We start from the raw sequence: 8,153 nt of genomic DNA, 5'->3' as shown, positions 1-8,153 counted from the left end.
ATATAAATTTCTCTTTGTAGTAAACCTATAAGTTAAAGTCTGTTAACTAAAGCTAAGTTCAGCCTGAGGATACCTCCATACTGGAATCTTTATGTAAGAAATGGAAACCGAACTTAGTAAGCAAACTAAAAGTCTAACTTAGGAGTATGCTTTTGTAACAAACAGTGGAGTCTCATTCAATCACAGCAGCCAAGTTTTAGCCAATTACAGTGTTAAATGATCAGACTGCTTAAAGGAGGCAAAGGTGGAGCAGTAATCAGTCATGGTATTTCCCAATATCACTTTCCTAAATGTTACCTCCCCTCATTGTGGAGTGAGTTTTCAACTCCTTCTGGCTCTGAGGGGGCTGCCTGATTTACAAAGTGTTCTTTATTTGGCTAAACTCTACTAAATTTACTTTGCTTAAAAGGATTTTTAACACAGCTATTATTTGAGCATAGATGAGCAGACGTGGGCACAGAGAACTTCTTACAGTACAGAGCCATCGTATCGCGTCCTTAGAGTATAGAACAGAGGGACAAGCACTGGTGATCTGTCTTCAGAGCCGGACTCTGCACCCTTTACAGAAGAGATGGAGCCCCAAACGGCCTTTGAATTAAGCAAATGTTTTCACTTAGAACGAAAGCCTGTTAATCTAGTAAACATCCCTTTTCTACCTTTCCCAGCCCTGACTCTGCTTTTAGCTATTAGGCTCACTTCCATTTTCTCAAAAGGGAGGAGATGGAGCACTGCTCTGCCAGGCTCTCTGCTACCTGGGGATCCTGTTTCTTCATTGATTTTTGTCTCTTTCCTCTTTTCTTGGGAAGGGGTAATTCCTTTACTAACCTGCTGAGCTTTCCCTTCCTCCTCACACGGAAGCCAGCTGCCATTATTTGTTCTTTTTCTCATTGTCTTCCCTCTCGTAAGGGCTTTTGTCTTTTCTGGTGTGTGTGTGTGTGTGTTTGTGAGCTCATATGTGTGAGCTCAGACTTGCACACGGAGGTCAGAAGGCAACCTCAGGTGTCTGTCCTCACCTTCTGTCCCGGCCCGCGGGATCCGCAACGGGGTACCTGGAGTGGGGAGTGGGGATTGGATGGGGCAAGAGACACAAGAAATGGAGACAAGACAGGGTTCTGATCAAGTCTCATTTATTGCAGCACAAGCATGAGGTTAAATAGAGAATGAGAACAAAGGAGTACAGATTGAGAGTAATCATATCAGCTAGACTGCAGGGGCCCAGATGTACTCTAAGGGAGGAATCTACTGATTAACGGAAAACAGGGCAGTTTACTGAAAAAGAGTACAAGGCCGTGGGCCAAGGCTGCGGGCCAAGGCCGCGGGAGGAGAGTGGGAAGGATGGAAAGTTACCAGCTTAGGTCTATTCAGCAGTTTTGAGAAATGGCTGAGCCTCAGGCTCCCAACAACCTTCCACCTTGTTTGAAGCAGGGTCTCTTCCTTGCAGCTGTATATGCAAATAGCTAGCCTGAAAACTTCCGGGGAATTGCCTGTCTTCACTTCCTGTCTTGTGGTAAGAACACTTGGGGTACAGCTCATGCTACTAATATGGGTTGTGCGGAGTCAAACTCAGGTCCTCATATTGTAGTTACAAGCATTTTACCTACTGAACCATGTCCTTAGCCAAGATATTTTTTTTTATCTATCACCTTTTTTTTTGGTCTTTTTGAGACAGGGTCTCCCTGTAGCCCCAGCTGTCCTGGAACTCACTATGTAGACAAGGCTGGCCTTGAACTCACAGAGATCCTCCTGCCTCAGCCTCCTGAGTGCTGAGATTGAAGACATGTGCCACCACACCCAGCAATCTATCACCTTTTATTGTAAAATAAAATATGGATACAGAAAACTACATAAAACAAACACAGACTTTAGAAAATTCTTATGAAGCAAACAGCTGGATAACCACCAACCAGTCATTAAAAAAAACTTTAAAAAATTTTTAATTGAAGTTTTGCAATGTTCATAAAATATAATTTGATGATATTTAGATCCCATCCACTATCTACACCTCCCCTTACTCCCCCACCCAATTTAATGTACATATATATATATATATATATATATATGCCTATAGAGTCTGATTTGTGCCCAAATGTCCTTCAGTGTGTGGGTCCATCCACCAGAGCTTGGTTAACCTACCAAGAATCCCATCCTGCTAAGAGACTGACTTTCCGGCCCCCTCCCATCAGTCATTAGGTGGCAAAATTCTTTAGGTTGGGTTGGGATTTCTTACCTACTTCCCCATGTCTATGCTGGGATTTTGTCTGGTTTGAGCTTGCATGGGACTTGTGCATTCAGCCCAAGATTCTTTGTCTTTAGGAAATAGTGCAGGGCTGATCTTTAAGGGAGTGACTCTAGACAGGCTGACTAGACCCCAATGGATGAACTTGCACTGAAGGATGTCTAGGGACACTAACTTGACTCAGTAGGCCTTAAAATAAATGACAAAATGCATGAAATCCACTGAAGAGGTTATAAGAGGGTGATGATGCAGAAGGGGGTAAAAAGATGATTAAGATGTTGTATATGAAATACACAAAAATTCAATAAAAATATACAAAAAATTTTAATAGCAACAACAAAAAGAAATAGTGCAGTGCTTCTCTCTCCCACTCTTTTATTTTAATCAGCACCCTAACTTCTAGTCCTCTTTTAAGACCAAAAACCACATCTTTTAAGACCAGTTAGTTCAACTGGTTAGAGCATGGTGCTAATAAAACCGAAGGCCTTAGGCGTCCTTTAGCACCATCACGTCACTCTGCCCCAGACTCGGCTGTGAAGCTCTGCTGCTCTGTTCAGGTCTCAGTACTTTCTGTGTTTCCAATGCTTTCACATTCTCTTTTTCTCCCCTAAATTGTTTACTGCTTGTGGTCTCAGCACCTAGCACATTGGTACAATGTAGGTACTTAATAAGTGTTGATTGGAACAGAAGCATTTATTCTAAAAAGAAAACAGCAGCTAACACCCTAACCATGCCAGATTTCTTTTGACTCTTCTTCCTCTGATCATTATTTCTGATATTTGGTCTTCAAAATTCTTGAAAAAATTGTCTACAACCCTTATCCTTAAGTATTACTAGCTAATCTTTGTTTCCTTGTAATTTGGCCTTTGTGCCTATCGAAAAAATGACATTACAGTTCCCAAATGCAATGCTTGTGCCTTGATAACACATTTTTGAAATGTGAAGAATTTGACTTAGATGACCTTTTCGGAAATTCTGTTCTCCCCACTTAAGTCCTTCACTTCAGCAATGCTTGTTCCATCAATGGCTTCTTAATATAGTCTTCTTGGCTGCCATTTGCCCTTTTGTCACTTGTTAACTGCTATTCCTTAAGCAATAGGACATTCTCTCTCTCTTTGTGATGCTATACATTTCTATGACTTCAATTAGTTTCTCCGTGGGAATGATTTTTCCATTTATATTCCAATCATGTACTTTCTTCTTAGTGGCTCTATATCCTGCTGGTTCATAAAACTTAACACTTGTAAGCTAAGTTAATCATTTGCTGTTAAACTTCTTCCTCCTTCTGGCTTCGAAAATTCTTCCAATGGCATTTCCATATGCATGACCATATTTTAACCTCATTCACCTCTGATGTCTCCATATCTCCATCCCACATACTCAGGAGGTCAATATAATCTATCAGATTTCCCTTTGAAATTGTTCTCACTTTTCCTTTCACATGGTTGCCTACCCAATCAAGACTCTTATTTAGCTCTTATTTAGGGTACTACAATGATCTTTGTGTAGCTATCCTTTCCTGCCTTCTAATGCAGAAAAATATTCTCAAATAACTGATTATATTTAATTGTCTTTACTTATTCAAAATGTCTGTAATGACACGTCCATGTCTATTTAATAGAACTCTTAGCATTCGTTTGACAGTGGAAGACCACATACAATACTTTTTTCTTTTTCTGTTTCCATATTCTATTGTTCTCTTGCATATACCCTGTCTGGTTTCACAGTACAGTTTAACCTCCACATTTACATACACAGACACACACAGACACAGACACACACATATACAGACACATAGACACACAGATACACAGGCACACACACACACACACACACACCCCTCCTACTTTTCCCATCTTGCCATCTTCCCTCACATTCTGTTCTATATAAGAAGCACTTTCTTTTCAATGCCTTGTTCAAATACCATCTGCTCCATATAGCCTTTAAAAATATTTTATTTATTATTTTTTATTTTATGTGTATATTGCCTACATGTATGTATGTAAGTGCACTAATGTTGTGCAATGCCCGTGAGGGTCAGAAGAAGGCCCCGGATCCTCTGAAACTAGAGTTACAGATGGTTGTTAGCTACCATGTGGGTGCTGGAATTTCTTTCCTCCTTTACACCTCTCAGCATTCTGCCTGACTCTTTTAAGCCATACTGCTTTGTGCTTTTTCCCTGATTCCATGCCTTCTATGAGATGGTAGTTCTATATGGTGCCTGTCTAACTCATCCTCATATTCCTCCTAATGCTTTGCCATGGGAAGATTCTAGGTCAGTAGTTACCATCTGAGGGAAGTCCCAGCCTCTGCACACCTTTGTCTAGTGCATTACATTAGCATCTCCATTTTGAGACCTATAGCAGGAATAAATAATGAAACTGAAGATCTGATGTTTGAATAATGGTCGGAAGCTCTGTGATGTGTCTGTAATTTAGTTTCTCTGAAATTCATCTTAGGTGGTTAAAACAGTGTAGGAGATAAAGCTTGAAAGGGAGAGAGTAAATTCTAGTCTTGACTTCATCACTAGGCTTTCTGTTATATAGGCACATCATTCCATAGCTTCTTGGAGAACATTGACATCACTGTTCTACCTCAAAGGAGTCATGGTGATAACTAAAAATGATCTTGACAATAAAGTGCTAAGTAGTCACCACTTTAGCACACTGGACTCTCTTCCCTCTAAATTTCCATGTCTTTTCTTGAATACCCCACTAATTTATACCTACTACAGTGGATTGAATAGTGAACCTGAAAACATGATTCCTGTAACTTGTGAATATTAGTCTCTGAGGTAGAAGAGTGAATATTACCTTATTATTCTAGTTTTAGGGCAAAAGACTCCACTTCAGCAGTATTAACAGACTAGGCTTTTCTACCTGTCCCAACAGTCCAATCAAAGAGAAAAGTACTAATAAAATGCAGATAAAGGCATTTAACCAATGTGGCACATTGGGAGGAGACACAGATAAAGGGGTCCAATGACCCCCCAAATTTATCTTTGTGATACTATCCTAAACTATTGATTTAAATAAAGAACTGGGGCAAGGGACAAGAGGTATACATAATTAAGCAGTCTTGGTCAAAGTGACGTCTAGTTGATTATTACATTAGTTCTGATGCTACAAAATGATCTGAAGAAATCATTACAACTGTCATGGCTTGAGGGGAGAAATGTGGCTTGAATAAGATGATTACTCCTTCTCCAAGGTATTTCCTTGCCATTATAAATAATTGCCCTCAATTGGAGGGGTTTTCTGTCCTGCAAGGCTTACCATTGCTTAGGGTTAGTTTCAGTCCCTTGACATAGAGATGTTTATAGATTAGTCCAATTCCTGGAATTCAAGGTGATTCCAAGAGAATGAATCAAGAGGAAAGGTTAAATAGGCAAACACAGACCAGGGAGGGACAAAGATGCAATTAGTTAGGCCAGTGACTGGTACCCTCCTTCTTAAGCAAAATATATAATCAGATTAAAGATCTTCAGAAGAGGCGCTTATCCTGTATTATCTGAGTGGACATTAAGTTACATATATTATTTGAATACTTTTACATTTTTATTTTGTTTATTTTGTGTGCATATGTAGTGTATGTGTGCATGCCATGATATGTGTACAGGTCAGAAGACAACTTGCAAGAGCTGGCTCTCTCCTTCTGCCATGTGGGTTCCAGAAACTGAATTTAGGTTGCCAGCTTTTACAAGCTAAGCCATTTCTCTCACTCCTAAGTTACACGTATTCTTACAAGACAGACGCATAGAAGGCAATGTGAGGACAGAAGCAGAGATTTTCACGAGGAAGCTACAAGTCAGGGAACACCAGCATTGCCACTGGTTGTTGAAACTGGGGAGGCAGGAGCACATTCCACTACAGAGCCCCTGAAGGGAGCATAGTCCTGGAAGCACCCTGATTTTAGACTTCTGGCCTCCAGAACTGTGAGGGATATATTTGTTTTAAACTATCACATTTGTAATATTTTGCAAAGCAGCTCTGGGAAACAAATTCACCCTCTACCATTCTAAGACATCTTATAAAGTTGCTTAACCTTTGTGTCCTTGAGCTACTTAAGGACTCAGCAACCACTGTGCTTGGAATTTTTCTTTAGACAGAGTTACTTTACCTGTTGCTGTGATAAACTACCTGACAATTTAAGGGAGAAAGGGTTATTATGGCTCACAGTTCAAGGGTACAGTACATAAGAGCCTATATTATTAAGGTTAATATTATTAAGACCATACATAGTGGTTCTATCATGGTTAGTATTGATTGTCAACTTGACAGGATCTAGAATCATCTAGAAGATGAAACTCTGAAGATGTCTGTGAGGTAGTTTTAGACTGTGCTAACTGAGATGAGAAAGCCTACCCTAAATGTGGGCAGCACTACTTCCATGGAGAAAAGTCCTGGATTAAATGAAAAAAGGAGAAAGATTAGTTTCCATCCTCTGCTTCCTGATTGTGGATGCAATATGACCATGGCTTCCCTGCCACAGTGGACTGCATCTTCAAACTGTGAGCCAGGTCCTTATATTGCTTTTGTCAAGTATTTTATCATAACAATGAGAAAAGTTAATGGATGCATACTCTAACCATAGTAAGTACTCAGTAGATGTTATCCTAGTGTCTGTTGAAATGGGAATAATTTGTAATAAAAGCTAATAGCATTGCTATTATAAAAGTAAGGTAAGGTTTTCTTACTGATGGGATGTCTAAATCTGTTAGTTCTTATTGGTAGGAATGTGATGAGGATAACTGGAGTAAATGAAATTTTGAGATATATGTTTTAAAATGTATGACAGTATAAACTGTTTCACAATTTGCTGCCTTTCAGATTGCTTTTTAAAAAAAATTTAGTTACTATTTTTATTTTATGTATATGAGAGTATTACCTGCATGTATAAGTGCACCTGTGTGGTGTAAAACTCATGGAGGTCAGAAGAAGGTGTTGGATTCCCTGGAACTGAAGTTATGGACGGCTGTTAGCTGCTATGTGGGAGCTGGGACTCAAACCCAGGTCCTCTGCAAGACCTGCCAGTGCTCTTACCTGCTGTGTGCCATCTCTCCAGCCCCCTCAGATTTTTAAGGTCCTTAAACAAGTTTGTTTAATGCCCCCTTGGAGAGTCAAGGAGCTGTGTGGAGGCACTTTGCTGAGGGACCTTCTCCAACATGTCTCACCTACTAAGGAAACTCCTGAGTAAGAAGATGGAGAAACAGCCTCAGAATGGGGCAATCACAGGGTCCTCAGGTGTGAACTTGTTGGCAACTCAAAAATAAGGGAAAACTGCGAGACATATAAGAATTAAAAAAGATCCACAACACAGAAATCTACCATGTTAATCCAAAGACTGAAATGCTGTTTCCCATTTCAGAAGAAACAGGAAATAGTGTGGAGAAGAAAGACAATCAGGAAGGTGACAAGGAAGTACTGAGCCTGCCCTGGGACTGAGTGGGGCTTTTGAAGATACTTCATTTGCTGCTATAACTCAGCTTATCAGAAGAAATGCTTTGAAGGAAATAAAAAAAAATAGAATTTATGATCAGAGTGAAATTAGCATAAAAGTGTCAGACTGTTTCTGGAAGGCTGAGATTTCTTGCCAGCTGCAGAAACTGCTTTTGACGAAACCGTGGCATTTCTCATCTTTACAACTGAACACATTAAGTTTAAGCTCATACTCATGAATGGAGCAGGAATCCTCACTTGCTCACCTAGAGAACTGGCCATGCAGACTTGTGTTCCTAAAGAATCAGTGATTTGCCATGTTCACATGTAGCTGATATTGGGGTACAGGGGCCATTGTTGGTTGGCTAATGGGACTGACATCACTGTGACCACACCAGGCTGTCTCCTTAATGATATGCAGAGTGTCTTATTGTGTCTTATGTCTATATGTTTACATATAAAAATCTGTAGTGTCTGGT

This window comes from Nannospalax galili, unplaced genomic scaffold, assembly GCF_000622305.1.
Source record: "Nannospalax galili isolate Female #2095 unplaced genomic scaffold, S.galili_v1.0 scaffold540, whole genome shotgun sequence".
Taxonomy (NCBI): Eukaryota; Metazoa; Chordata; class Mammalia; order Rodentia; family Spalacidae; genus Nannospalax; species Nannospalax galili.
This window is presented reverse-complemented; position numbering follows the sequence as displayed.